Source organism: Erinaceus europaeus, chromosome 5, assembly GCF_950295315.1.
Source record: "Erinaceus europaeus chromosome 5, mEriEur2.1, whole genome shotgun sequence".
Classification (NCBI taxonomy): Eukaryota; Metazoa; Chordata; class Mammalia; order Eulipotyphla; family Erinaceidae; genus Erinaceus; species Erinaceus europaeus.
In genome coordinates this window covers 89,637,129-89,651,156 of record NC_080166.1, presented here as the reverse complement: position 1 = coordinate 89,651,156, position 14,028 = coordinate 89,637,129, and the positions used below count along the sequence as shown (strand labels likewise).

The 14,028-nt window shown below is 39.9% G+C and overlaps 1 long non-coding RNA gene across 1 annotated transcript in view; it reads right to left on the bottom strand.

Annotated features, from left to right (window-relative positions):
• Positions 1 to 385: 385 nt before the first annotated feature.
• LOC132538711 (uncharacterized) overlaps positions 386 to 14,028 on the bottom strand; it is a 52,746-nt gene continuing 39,103 nt past the window's right edge. Inside the window, exon 3 of the long non-coding RNA XR_009550068.1 lies at positions 386 to 502. This is a non-coding gene — a long non-coding RNA (uncharacterized LOC132538711). The remainder of the gene's footprint in view (positions 503 to 14,028) is intronic.

The window sequence follows — 14,028 nt, the reverse complement described above, 5'->3', positions numbered from 1 at the left end:
ATGTGCACTCCTGCAATTTTTGGATCATCTTTGATAATTAATTTTCAGGGGTAAACATGTAAAGTATCTTATAAAACTAATACCAACAAAATACTTTTATTAATTTAATTTGACTGAGGAAATGTCTTACAAAATTGAAATTGGGGTACAATTTCACATTTCTCTCATATGATAGAAGGAGCATACCTCACCTGCCATCTAAGTGTGATCTCCCTCCATCACACTGCATTGGCCCCCAACCCTCTTTAATCCTCATTTCCCTTCCCCTTTTATCCTTAGAACTGCTGAAACAGACCACTGTTTATTAATGAATAAAATATATCCTTTAGAAACTAGTTTTTTTTAAAGAGTAATAGGAGTGGGGCAACTACTGTATTTACATATAAAAGAAGATAATCCATAGGCCTGGGAGATGCATAGTGGTTACATAGTAGATGTCCAAGCCTGAGGTGTAGAGGTTCCAGGTTCGATCTCCAAAATCACCACATGTGGTGGTAGTACTCTGGGAAGGTAGGATGGCAGGGAAGCAGGAAGAAAAACAGAAAGGAATAGGATTTATTTATAGGAACAGAATGGTTTAATAGTATTTCAACACTTTGTTAAAAAAAAAAAAATGATAAGGAGTCACCCACCGGAAGAGTGAACTTGTGTGGTCCACCTGGATAAGTGCATGTGCAAGGGCATAGGTTCAAATCTCTGGTCCCCACCTGCAGGGGGGAAGCTTCACAAGTGGTGAAACAGTGCTGCAGGTATCTCTCTCTCTTTTTTTTTTTAAGATTAAAAAAAATTTTTTTTTAAGATTAAAAAAAATTTTTTTTAAGTATTTATTTAATTTATTTATTATTTATTCCCTTTTGTTGCCCTTGTTGTTTTATTGTTGTAGCTATTATTGTTGTTGTCATTGTTGGATAGGACAGAGAGAAATGGAGAGAGGAGGGGAAGACAGAGAGGAGGAGAGAAAGATAGACACCTGCAGACCTGCTTCACCGCCTGTGAAGCGACTCCCCTGCAGGTGGGGAGCCGGGGTCTGAACCGGGATCCTTATGCCGGTCCTCCCCTGCAGGTGGGGAGCCGGGGTCTGAACCGGGATCCTTATGCCGGTCCTTGTGCTTTGCGCCACCTGCAGGTGGGGAGCCGGGGTCTGAACCGGGATCCTTATGCCGGTCCTTGTGCTTTGCACCACCTGCGCTTAACCCGCTGCGCTACAGCCCGACTCCCCTCTATCTCTCTCTTACCATCCCTTTTCCCTCTCAATTTCTCTCTGTCCTACCAAATAAAACAAAGGTTTAAAAATATATTTTAAAATAGTTAAATTGTGAGCAAGCAATTTTATGATATAATTTTCAATGAAAAATATAACTTCAGGGGCAGTGGTAGATCATATATATATGTGTGTATATATATATATATATATATCTTCAAATAATTCAGACACTTCTTTTTATCTGTCAACTCATTTAATCTCCCTGAGAAAAAGTGAATATCAAGTACTTTTAGAATTATAATAAATTTTTTCTCCTTTTTTTTGCCTCCAGGGTTATCACTGGGTTATCATTGCCTGCACTGCAAATCCACTGCTCCTGAAAGCTATTTTTTCCCTTTTGTTGCCCTTGATATTTATTGTTGTTGTTATTTAGTGGTGGTGGATAGGACAGAGAGAAATCAAGAGAGGAGGGGAAGACAGAAGGAGGGAGAGAAAGACACCTACAGATCTGCTTTACTGCTTGTGAAGTGACCCACCCCCACCCCGCAGGTGAGGAGCCAGAGACTCAAACCAGGGTCCTTTTTCCTAAGAGTCCTTGGGCTTTGCGCCATGTACACTTAACACACTGTGCTCCCTCCCGGCCCCCATTTTTCTCCTTTTTAACATCAACTGGTTTGACATTACATAAAAACTATATTTAAAAGTTAAGAGCAGGGATCGGGCAGTAGCACAGCAGGTTAAGTGCATGTGGGGCAAAGCGCAAGGTCAGGCGCAAGGATCCTGGTTTGAGCCCCTGGTACCTCACCTGTAGGGGAGTCGCTTTGTGGGCAGTGAAGCAGGTCTACAGATGTCTTTCTCTCCCCCTCTCTGTCTTCCCCTCCTCTCTCCATTTCTCTCTGTCCTATTCAATAACGAATGACATCAACAACAACAATAATAACCACAACAAGGCCTACAACAACAAGGGCAATAAGGGGGGGGGGGGGGGGAATGGCCTCCAGGAGTGGTGGATTCATGGTGCAGGCACTGAGCAGCAGTAATGACCCTGGAGGCAAAACAAGAAAAGTTACGAGCCTACAGTGCTGCATTCAGTTTGTGAATTGATAAATTATATGTACCGTTTTTTTCTTTTTTTCATAGACTTTCAGTTTATGACTTATATTGAAATAGTTGACAGGCCGGGTGGTGGTGCACCTGGGGAGAGTACACACATTACAGTGCACAAGGACCCAGGTTCAAGCCCCTGGTCCCCACCTGCAGAAGGGAAGTTTCATGAGCAGTGGAGCAGGGCTCCAGGTATCTCTATCTCTATCCCTCTTTATCTCCCCCCCCCCATTTCTTTCTGTCTCTGTATAAGAATAAATAAATAATATAAATTGGAAAAAAGAGAAATAGTTAAGAGTGAAGTTATTTGGCTTCCAGAGCCTTATATATGGACACTATAAATATTTCTGTATTTTGAGTACTGAGATTTTTTTTTTTCCCTCCAGGGTTATCACTGGGTCTCTGTGCCTGCACTACAAATCCAGTGTTCCTGGAGGCTATTTTTTTTCTATTTTTCTTGCTGTTATTGTTATTGATGCTGTTGTAGGATAGAACAGAGAGAAATTGAGAGAGGAGGGGAAGACACAGAGAAGGGGAGAGAAAGACACCTGCAGACCTGCTTCACCACTTGTGAAGCGACCTCCCTGTAGGTGGGGAGCCAGGGGCTTCAACCGGGATCCTCATGCCAGTCCTTATACTTCGCGCCATGTGAGCTTACCCTCTGCGCTACCACCCGGCCACCAAGACTGAGCTTTTTACATAATCTCCATCACAGAATAATACCTAATTTAGCTGAAACATACTTCAGTAGATCACCTGTAGCTCTTATGAAAGGAACTGAGTTTGTCATAACAAAGTGTTGGATGGCTTATCTTTATCCTAGTAATAGAAATACTTGCTTTCGGGAGTCGGGAAGTGACACAGTGGGTTAAGCACACGTGGAGCAAAGCGCGAGGATTCCCGTTCGAGCCCGGGATCCCCATTTGCAGGACAGCCCCTTCACAGGCAGTGAAGCAGGTCTGCAGGTGTCTCTCTTTCTCTCCCTCCTCTGTCTTCCTTCTTCTCTCCATTTCTGTCTGTCCTATACAACAACAACAACTACAATAAAACAAGGGTAACAAAAGGGGAAATAAATAAATACTTATTTAAAAAAAAAAAGAAATTAAAAAGAAATACTTGCCTTCTCGTTCACCTCATCTAATTTATGCATCATTCCTGGTCTGTTACACAAATGAGAAGAAACGTCAGCTTCTTTTTACATGCTATCCCTGCCCCTTGCCCAGGCAAGGGCTCTTCTGATCCATTTTACTCTTCAGAGGACCTCCCTCACCCCCACCCACTCTCAGCTCTACTCAAGAATCTTATTTATCACCCTAATCAACACACACAATCTCTAGGTCAACGTTTACCTTTCACTTGCTTCTTGCCATAATAGTGTGCTAGTAAAACCTTTCCCTGCCAGATCCACTAGAATCACAAGTGCAACATAGGGGCCCAATTTAAAGAGGGCACCAATTTAAAACACAGTGTCGACTATTCAAAAGCAAAAAGAGTATGAGCCATAGTCTAAGGAGGAAAAATACCTGTTATCTACCAATTCATGTAGACATCCTGTGAATTATTAAAGCATATTTTGTCTAGCCTTAGCAACCATCTCTTACTTGACCTACCAGAATACATTTTGCCTGGAGATTTTGGTAAATTACCCAACAAAGAAAGACTCAACTTGGGTCAGGTGATGGCACACCTGAGTAAGCACTCACATCACAGTGCCCAAGAACCCAGGTTCAAGCCCCTGGTCCCCACCTACAGAGGGAAAGCTTAATAAGTGATGAAGCAGGGCTGCAGGTGGCTCTCTGTCTCCCACTCTCTGTCTCCCTCCTCCTCTCAGTTTCTCTGTCTCTATGCAATAATAATAATTTAAAAATAGACTCAATTTCCCCTTTTACAGAGATTCTCCTAGCCAACACATTCCAATGTTTTCTTAAGTTTAGTGATCATCAGAATTATTCTGGGGAACACTCTGAAGGGGAGTCAGCATTTTTATACAGAGTCCACGAAGTTTGTACTTTTTTAGGGATCAGTGGCAAGAAGGTAGCTCAGTGGTGGTAGAGCTCATGGCTTGACTTACATGAGGGAAGTCCCAAGTTTGATACCCAGCACTACATTCATTAGAACAATGCTCTGATTCTGACACTCAATAAATAAATGAATAAATAAAGTATTTTAAAAATTATTTTCATGGTGGTAAGGGTGGGGACACAGACTTCTGGTGGTAGGAGTGGCGTTAATAAACACTCCTATTAACTTAGATTCTTATAAAAAACAAAAGAAAAAATTATTTTCATGCAGTCAAAAGAAATAGCTCAACCAGCAGAGAATAGTACTTCCATGCCTACAGTCCCCATTTTGACCCACTTACACCACATGTACCAGAGAGTAGGTCTGGCTTATCACTCTTTCTCTCTCATTTATATGGAACTCTGTCATATATATAATAAATCCTTAACAAATAAGTAGGTGAGAGATGGCCATATAAATTTAGAAGCTGTTAGTGGCAACATTATTTTTTTTCATAATATAGTAAGATGACTATTATTAACCATTAGTTTTAAGTCACATTCTCTTATGGAAACTAAGTCTCTAGGTTTCTATCAATAGAAACTGCTGATAGTAAGATGTAGTTGTCCAGGTTCAATTTATAAAAGCTGCCAGACAATAAAGTACGTGTGTGTGTGTGTGTGTGTGTGTGTGTGTGTGTGTGTGTGTGAATACACACATAAATATTTCACAGTGATCACAGACAGCCCTATAAGACAGATTATCAGTTTTGCAAGTGAGCAAGCTCAAGTTCAGAGAGGCTGACGCAAGCATCTTTGTTTTGTACAGAACCACACACTCTGCCACCACAATTTGAACCTTTGTTTACCACCTATGGATTTATCTCTCTCAACAGCATTTATCTGGTTAAATATAGTATTTTCCTGTTAATAAAGGGTTTTAAGCTATGTAAAAAAAAACCTTGCTGTTTACCTAGTCTTTCCTCTAAATTGCATAATGAGTTTTGAATGGGATGTGAGGCTCCATTTGATTATCATGAGATGCAATGATTTTCTCTTAGTTTGAGTCATCTTTTTTCTTATAGTCAGAAAGATTTTTTTTTTTAAAGTGAGAATCTCCAAGACTAAATGCTCCCTAAGCGCGAAGTCTGCTCTGTGATGCCGCCTGCCTGGCATGATATGAGCATCTGGGTGTGGTTTGTTTTACATGCTCTTTAACAGGCAAGATTGCCATTTTCTATTTCACTTGCAAATGCAGCCAGAGGACACTAAGCCATGGAGCAGAAAGAAGATAAACAAAAGTTTTAGAAGTGTTGCCAGAGCATCTCACTAAGATCAAAGTGTTAATGGTATCTTTGCTGAACTTGAGTTTTGTGATATCAGTGTTTCTATCCAGCTGACCATCTATACCTGCCGTTCAATCAGTATGGATCAGATTCTCCAACAGAAATAAAAGAAAGGAAAGAAACAGACAGAGAGAGGGAGAGGAGAGGGGAGGTGGTAAGAGAGGAGGCGAGGGGAGGGAGGAATTGCTTTTAAAAAAACACACAAGACCAACAAGACTTTGGTACACTCTTGTCTTCATCATTCATGAAGCCCAGGTTTCAGCCAAGCCCCCGCTGTAATGGGGGAAAGTTTTGTTGCCCTAGTGTCTTTCCCTCTGCCCCTCTGGTTCTGTCTCTCTTTGTGAAAAACAGTCCAGAGTGATGAAGTCCTGGTGAAGGCCAAAAACAAACAAAAACATGCACATACACAGAGTGATTACATGATTGCATGGCACCAGCCAATTGATAAAATCCATTCTACTTCCTGGTTGCCTGACAGCCACTGGGTTTACAGTTGTGTATATACCTTTTCTAATTAGCTCTTTAATTTTTTGTCTACATTAGTAATTATTCATTTATGATGGTGGTGATGGCAGCATCTGTTCTGTGACCACTGCTTTTGTTTGATTATAAAATTTCTCTGTAGATGGCATTAATCAGATACTATTGAAGTCTTAAATTCTGTGTCATGGTTTTGCCTAATAAAAGATTCATTTAAAAGGCATTATATCATATTAGGAATGGCTAATTTGAAATTTCCTTTTCTAAAAATGTGCATTACCACATTCAGCCAACACTGATTCCGTTTGGATAACTCACTCTATGGCCTTTATAAGAAAGTTCACTGGGGCCCATTGTTAGGGATATTATTGACTTAACATTCATTAAGAGACTCATAAAAACTTACTTCCTGCATGTCCAGGGCATAGTGTTTAAGCTGTAAATATGGCAATATGGGTGTAAATATTGGCTTAAAACTCTTCTTTGAGTCATTTATTTCCTTTATCTTATTGTCTCTATATCACCACTCTATTTAGTCTGGCTCTTTCCCAGATTCCAAATGTGCTTTCTGAATTCCCAGTGGCAGTTTTGTTGGGATTTTTTCCCAAAAGAGTCAGGGGCCACAGAACTGGGATCATTTTTGTTCTCACTCTGTTCCAGACACTCCGTAGTGGCTGAACACAAAGACGGCACTCCACTGGGATGACCTTTGCTTTTTGGCCGAGGATAGCGATTTCACTGAGGGAATTCACTCCAGTTGATGACTCTCTAGTGTTTGTCAAGATCTTTGTAGAAACAAACATTCAGAGAGTCTTTGTGGAACAGTCCAGAAATAATTGAGTGAGCCAGAAGACCTCTATCCATACTCCCAATCCCTCAAAAAAATGTCAGGTTACAGTTTCTTTAAAGGACTCCCTAACTGATGTTCTTGTATAAATAATTGCTATCGCCCAGCACTTTCCCTTTTACTGAGAGAAACAGAAAACTCCACAGAATCAAGACATAAATCCATTTTTACAGCTGAATAAGCTTTATCTTTGGTTGTTTTTAAAAATGAAATAAATGGGAAAATATTTGTTAGGGAATAATAAACACACCCAGGTATTTGCTGCTATTCTCAGGCCAGGGTAAGACTGAAGCAGCACGGTAAGACCACCTGTGTTTCTTGGTGCAAGCCCAGCAGAAGTCCAGAATTTGTATAGTTGGTTTCAATCCAGCGACCTGGCTACATTCTTGGATCTCTTACTCAACATGAGGCATCAAGATCACTGGAAACTTTAACAAAAACATCAACAACTGGAAGAGCCAGTTAGCCTATGGTTTGACCCCCAGCCTGCACACCCTTACATCAATCTATTTCTAATCTTCTGGGAAATGAGTTCAGCCTTCAAATCAGGAGAAGGGGCAACATGAAGGTACAGCTGCTCAGTCTCCCATAGGAAATGAAGAATCTGCAATCACCCCGAAATGCACAGTTAGATGGTTGCTTTTAAATCTGCTTTCCACTTGGCCAAATGGATGCCTCCATAATAACTCTAAAAGCATCAAAGGAAAAGCTGCACACTCTATGGTATTCCATGATGGAATCCAATAAAAGAAACACAACTCAGAATCATTTCAGAAGCAATTAATAAATTGCTACTCAGAAGCAGCTTCTCAAGAAAGCTTGTTCTTCGACCCAATAATCTAAAACACATCCTGAAAACAGTAGCTAAGGAGAAAGGCAAAAGATAACAAATCTTATTTCCATGTGTCCTTCTGTTGTACTTTAAAAAACATTTGGATACTTTGTGAAGTAGCTATTTTGGATAAAGTTTTTATTAAAGTTCCCAGAGGTCTCCTTAGTTAAATACCTTTATCTAAAGGCAATGACAAATGATCATATGAATTCTAAGAGTAGGGAGAATGAGCTATCAATAACATCACTATTACTACTGAGCCTGCCAGCTTCTATCTCAGACCCAGCCTTCTGGTCACTTCCCAACTGTGTGACCATGGACATGCAATTTACCCCTTCTTAGCCACAAAGTTCTCACATAAAAACAGAGATAAGCTATGATTCTGGTTTCTTACACTGATTCATGAACATACTGTGTTGATTCATATGTGAAAAAAGAATCTTTTATCTTTATGTTTCAGAAATATTAAGTAGAGTTATATGACAGGATTGCTCACTTCTCTTTATAGACTGTTCACTATCATAAACTAGAGGGTATTATATACAGTAATTCCTACATTTATTTGACCATGAGACTCTTTTTTTTTTTCTTGAGACTCTTGTTCTAAGGACAGCATGTGAACAGTTGCTTCTAGCTCTAAAAGTCCATTTTCCAGTCTGAAGTAGCTAAATGAAAATTGGCATGTATACAAAGGCCATCATCATAGAGATTATTAATCATAGTTGAATGATCTACTTCACAGGTGGATGTGTGGGAATGTGGGACAGAGTAGGCATATACAAAATCCTTCCTCAGTGGGAGGGTATTCCTTTTCTCCTTACCCTTGCAGACTGAAGTCCCATGGTTGGAGAGATAAGGTCCCAGGCTCATCATAATATAAACTGGTAATTACTCCTAACTGGTATTACTCACCATAGGAATTAATCATTGCACCCTGTTATTCTCTTAACTTCTCCATAGAGCAACCTAATGTCTGAGTCTTTGACAATGTCTGTTTCTCTAACTCAACATTGGAGTTAACATACATACATCATGTCTCTCCCAAAAAATAAAACAGTGTTTTAAAATATTTTAAAGAACTAGTCTGCTACAGCCTTCGAGATTAACTATAATAGTTTCCTGAGTCTAATATTCAGGTAAACTGACCTATATCCCACATTGAATTTCTAAGTCTCTGTTGGAATTACAACTTAACATCACAGAGCAGAAGAGCAAAAATGATAGCAAACATGAAGAAAGTGAATTCTTTCTAGTGATAATTCTGTTAGTATCTTATTTCATTTGTTCTCTTTTCTAAATTGTAAAATGTATTAGAAAAACACTCCAACTGTATATATAATAGAGAAGATTAATGTTCTAAATAATTTTTTAAAATGCAATCATAAGTGAAATTTTAAAAATGTCTTTATCAACAATTATTCATCTATATGGTTTTATTCATTAAAGCTAGGTATGCTTCTGCTGAAACTTGGCCTTTTCTTTTTCTTTTTTTTTTTTTTAACCAGAGCACTGCTCAGCTGTGGCTTATGGTGGTATGGCATACTGAATCTGGGACTTTGGAGCCTCAGGCATAAGAGTCTCTTTCCATAACCATTATGCTATCTACCCCCACCTCTGCTTGAACTTTTTCAATGCTTAGTTGCTATAAAAATGCTTCTTTCAAATCTCCTACTACTTGGCATGTGACATAAGCTGAGCCTCTCAAATCCACCAAGGAAACTGAGCAAAGATCACATTTCCAATGGACATTGTTGGCACAGGATTTCTCTGACAGGAAACTTTGGCCTGAGGACACTCCACCAACATTGCTCAAACCGTTCAACTGTGCCTAATGAGACTCACTCTTCCCACCAAACTTCCTTCCTTGTCTTCCACTTTCACAAGGGGTCCCCTGCATTGTGGTCTGGTGGTTCTTCTTGCACATTGTTCCTCACTGGCATTTACTCTAATAAATCTCGTCTAGCTAACATTATCATGGCTTCTGTTTATCAGAGCATCGGATGTAGCATCAATCAATTTCTTACATTTGGTCATTACATTGTTTCAAGTTTTTATGCTTGTTTGAACTTTAAAGATTTACTTATTAATGTGAGCATAGGAGAGAGAAAAAAGAGAGAGAGCACTTGAGAGGGAGAGGGAGAGAGAAGCAGAGGATCATTCTAGCATACTCCATGCCAGGGATCCCCATGCTCAAGAGTCCAGCATTTTATCCACTGCACCACCTTCTGGGGCCCTTATTTGTTTTTAATACAGCATTGTAATGAATAATTCTGTAGGAGTTGATATATTATAATTATTAACTCCTTACCATATAACCTTAAAGTTTAATTGTGACCACATAGAAATCACATTTTTTGGTGCTTTTGACTGAAAACATTGAACGTTGTCTTCTAGAAGTTATTCTAACATAGTGACTAGAGAAAATTACTCTCTTTTTTAAATTTTAATTTAATTTAATTTAATTTTTACCAGAGCACTGCTCAGCTCTGGCTTATGGTGGTGCAGGGGATTAAACCTGGGACTTTGGAGCCTCAGGCATAAGAGTCTCTTTGCATAACCATTATGCTATCTACCCCTGCCCTACTCTCTTTTTTAAAAAATAATGTTTTCGCCCTGATTTGTCAAGAGTTTTACATAAATATTGTCAATAAACATAATGAAGTTTTTTTTTTTTTTTTTTGCCTTTAGGGTTATTGCTGGAGCTTGCTGTCTGCACTATGAATCCACTGCTCCTGGAGGTAATTTTTCCCACTTTATTGCCCTTGTTGTTACCCTTGTTATTATTGTTAATGTTGCCACTGACGTTGTTGTTGGATAGGAAGAGAGAAATGGAGAGAGCAGGGGAAGACAGAGAGAGGGAGAGAAAGACATCTGCAGACCTTTTTCACTACTTGTGAAGCAACCCCCCCTGCAGGTGGGGAGCCGGGGACTTGAACCAGGATCCTTTCTGGTCCTTGTACTCTGTGCCATGTGTACTCAACTTAACTCAACCCACTGTGCCACCTGCCCTGCCCCCAATGAAGTACTTTTAAATGTCAGCCATGACTGACATCATCATTCTCAAGTGAAATACATGCATCACGTGAATTCCACTTACTATCCTAAAATTTAAGACCCACCAACATTTATGGATACACACACAAACTTAACAGTTGGTAGAAAACACTGTACTTGGGATTTCTAAATTGGGCAAAACAAAATGTGTCTTCTGGGAAAATTCCTATAGAGCCAATAATATTAAGGAGCAATTTGGTCTTATATTGCTGGTAAATCATCTTGGTGCAGAGCTAACAGAATCCGGCCAGAGATAGCTGAGGAATTTTGTGTGGGCATGAGCATTAGTTTACTTTCCAAAATAATCCCATCTGGATGCATGAGAACTGTTCTATCTGTTTCTGCTCATTAGGAGACAAGATTCAAGCAAACATGGTCACTGATTTAACATGCCGGATCTGTGAGGAATGAGTCATCTGCTGCAATTTGCTCCACCAGTTTTGGATATGGAAGATGACCCTCAAGCATTTCTAAGTTGCCAATTAATTTACAACTTAGAAAACCATAAGACTTTATTGGCTGGTTCTAAACCAGGCACCCAAAGCAATTAGAAACTAAGAGAGTGGGAGGGGATGACTGGTTTCAAGCCCAACTCAAACTTCTTATAATCACCCAGAGACAACTGCCACTAATTTAAAGTAAAATGACCCAGTGGGGGCAGTATCATAGAGAGCTCTTATTTTCCACACTGTAAGTCTCAATTTAAAAAATAGACTTCAAAAATGCACTTTAGAGAAATAGTTTAGAAATTGTGTCATTTTTCCATGTAAATAATGTTTTCTTCCTGTTCATTTCTACAAGAAAACTACTGACCAACTATTGTATTCCCAAATGAATAACAAAATTCCTACTAAGATCATAATGGAATGCACAGGAGCTATGAAAAGTTACAATGAAGGCAAAGACTCCTCACCCTTGGGGTCTCCCAGGCAAGTAGAAAACAGAAAGAAAAATGCCTGAAAACCATTTAGGTCCACTTAAAAGCTCCAAAGTATCAACTTACTTTTATGGGGCACTAATAGAGAGCTTAACATTTGCATTACTGGCTTGAGCAAAACAAAGGAAATGAAACCATGGGCTTGTTAGAAAAGCGAATGAAAGAAGCAGCCCTTCAGAATATTACATAATCATTTTCCTGGAAAAGGCCTATTATTTTAACTCTCAACATGTCACTTGAAGCAACAACCATGTTGATGAGTGTGTTAATATATTTACAATAAAATTTTCTATTTGGCTCTGACAACTAGACTTAAAACAATATGGAACTAGATGTGGTGGTGACAGTGGTAGTGCTACTGTGTGAGGTCATTTTAATTGTGTGGAGTAGAACTATTAGAATTATTTTCAGTGACCTTGGAGTTAGCACACCTGGATGCATATTGCACCAAATAAAGAAGAAAAAAGGCTTTCCAGTATAGACAGATTACAGTTATCTTCTGTCTTAACTCTTAAATTTATCATTTCAGGGTGCAAAGTTAGAAAGTGTTCCTTTGAGTTGTTGGAAAAGTCATGACATTTTTTTTTCCTGTTTTTCTATGAAAAAAAATGCATTCTTTTTTCCTTCAAGCATAATTACATTTCAGGAGATGGAGGAGTACTTGAACCTTGTGGTAGAACAGTGACAACTTCCCTCCACCCACCCCTTCTACCCAACAAACACCAAAAATGGGCATGTCCTGAATCACATAATTTGTGGCTATGTAATATTACATGGTAAAATGCAGAGGGAGGTAAGGTCACTAATCAGCTGAATCTTAAATAGTCTGTCCTAGATGATCTGGGTGGGACCAATGCCATTGTAATGATTCCTAAGTGAGGAAAAGGGAAGAAGAAGGAGGAGGAGGAGAAGGAGGAGGAGGAGGAGGGCGAGGGGCAGGGGGGAGGAGGAGGACAGGAGGAGGAGGAAGAGGAGGAGGGCGAGGGGCAGGGGGGAGGAGGAGGACAGGAGGAGGAGAAGGAGGGCGAGGGGCAGGGGGGAGGAGGAGGACAGGAGGAGGAGGAGGAGGAGGAGGAGGAGGAGGAGGAGGAGGAGGAGAAGAAGAAGAAGAAGAAGAAGAATTAGATCCAAGGAGATGACATCATGAAAAAGACAACTGGGGCCAGGCAGTGGTGCACCTGGTTAAGTGCACACATTATAGTGTGCAGGGACCCAATTCTAGCCCCTGGTTCCCACCTACAAGGAGAAAGCTTCACAAGTGGTCGAAGTCTCTTTCCCTCTCTCTCCCTCCTCCACTCCTCTCAATTTCTATCTGTCTCTGTCCAATAATAAATAAATTAAATAAAAAAGAGACACAATTAGCCTTTTCTGGGCCTCAGGATAGAAGGGGCCTATGAGTCCAAGTGTTCACCTAGCTTTTAGAAACTGAGAAAGACAAAGAATGAATGACTAGGTTCAGAAAGAAATATAGCCAGTCCCACCACTTGGTTTCTGACCTCCAAGATGGCAAGGTAATATAATTAAGTCGTGTTAAGTCATTAAGTCGGTGGTAATTTGCTATAGCAGACATAAGAAAGTAAAATGCTATGTAGCCAATCATTTTGAATTGTCCTAGGTGAGGGTGTGTATATACACATACATGTAATGTGTGCAACATACACACATATGCGTAAGATTATGTGTACATATATGCACACACTTAAGTACCTGTGCAGTGTTACTAAACCTAAACCATTTTGGGTTTTGTGACACCAAAGTCTCATGCATGTGTAATACCGCCAGTCTCAGCCACCAATTTTTTCATTCTTTTTATTTTACTAACATAGGAAGAGAGAACAATACCAAAGCACTGCTCCACCATCGGTACTCCGTGATGCTGTATTGCTCCCATGTAACCTCTAGGCTCAAACCCAGGCCTCCTACAGGTGAGCTCTTTGTCCTCTAACCCCAGTTTTTAATCATAATAATAGGCTAAACTTTCTAGATTCAGATAAATATTTCATAGATAGTTCTTCTTTAGTGAGTAGAACCCTTGAGAAATAGTAGCCATGACTTGGAAAGTCTCAAATCTATAAACGTGAGCAGAACTACCTGATTAGAGGCTCACCTCTGGGGGAGAGAAAGGCTAGTGACTGCAGGCTTCAGAAGTGCTGTGGTTCTCGAGTTAAGCTGCCTGCATTCCCACCGCCCTTCTGCCACCTTGAAGTTGCACGAATATAGATGA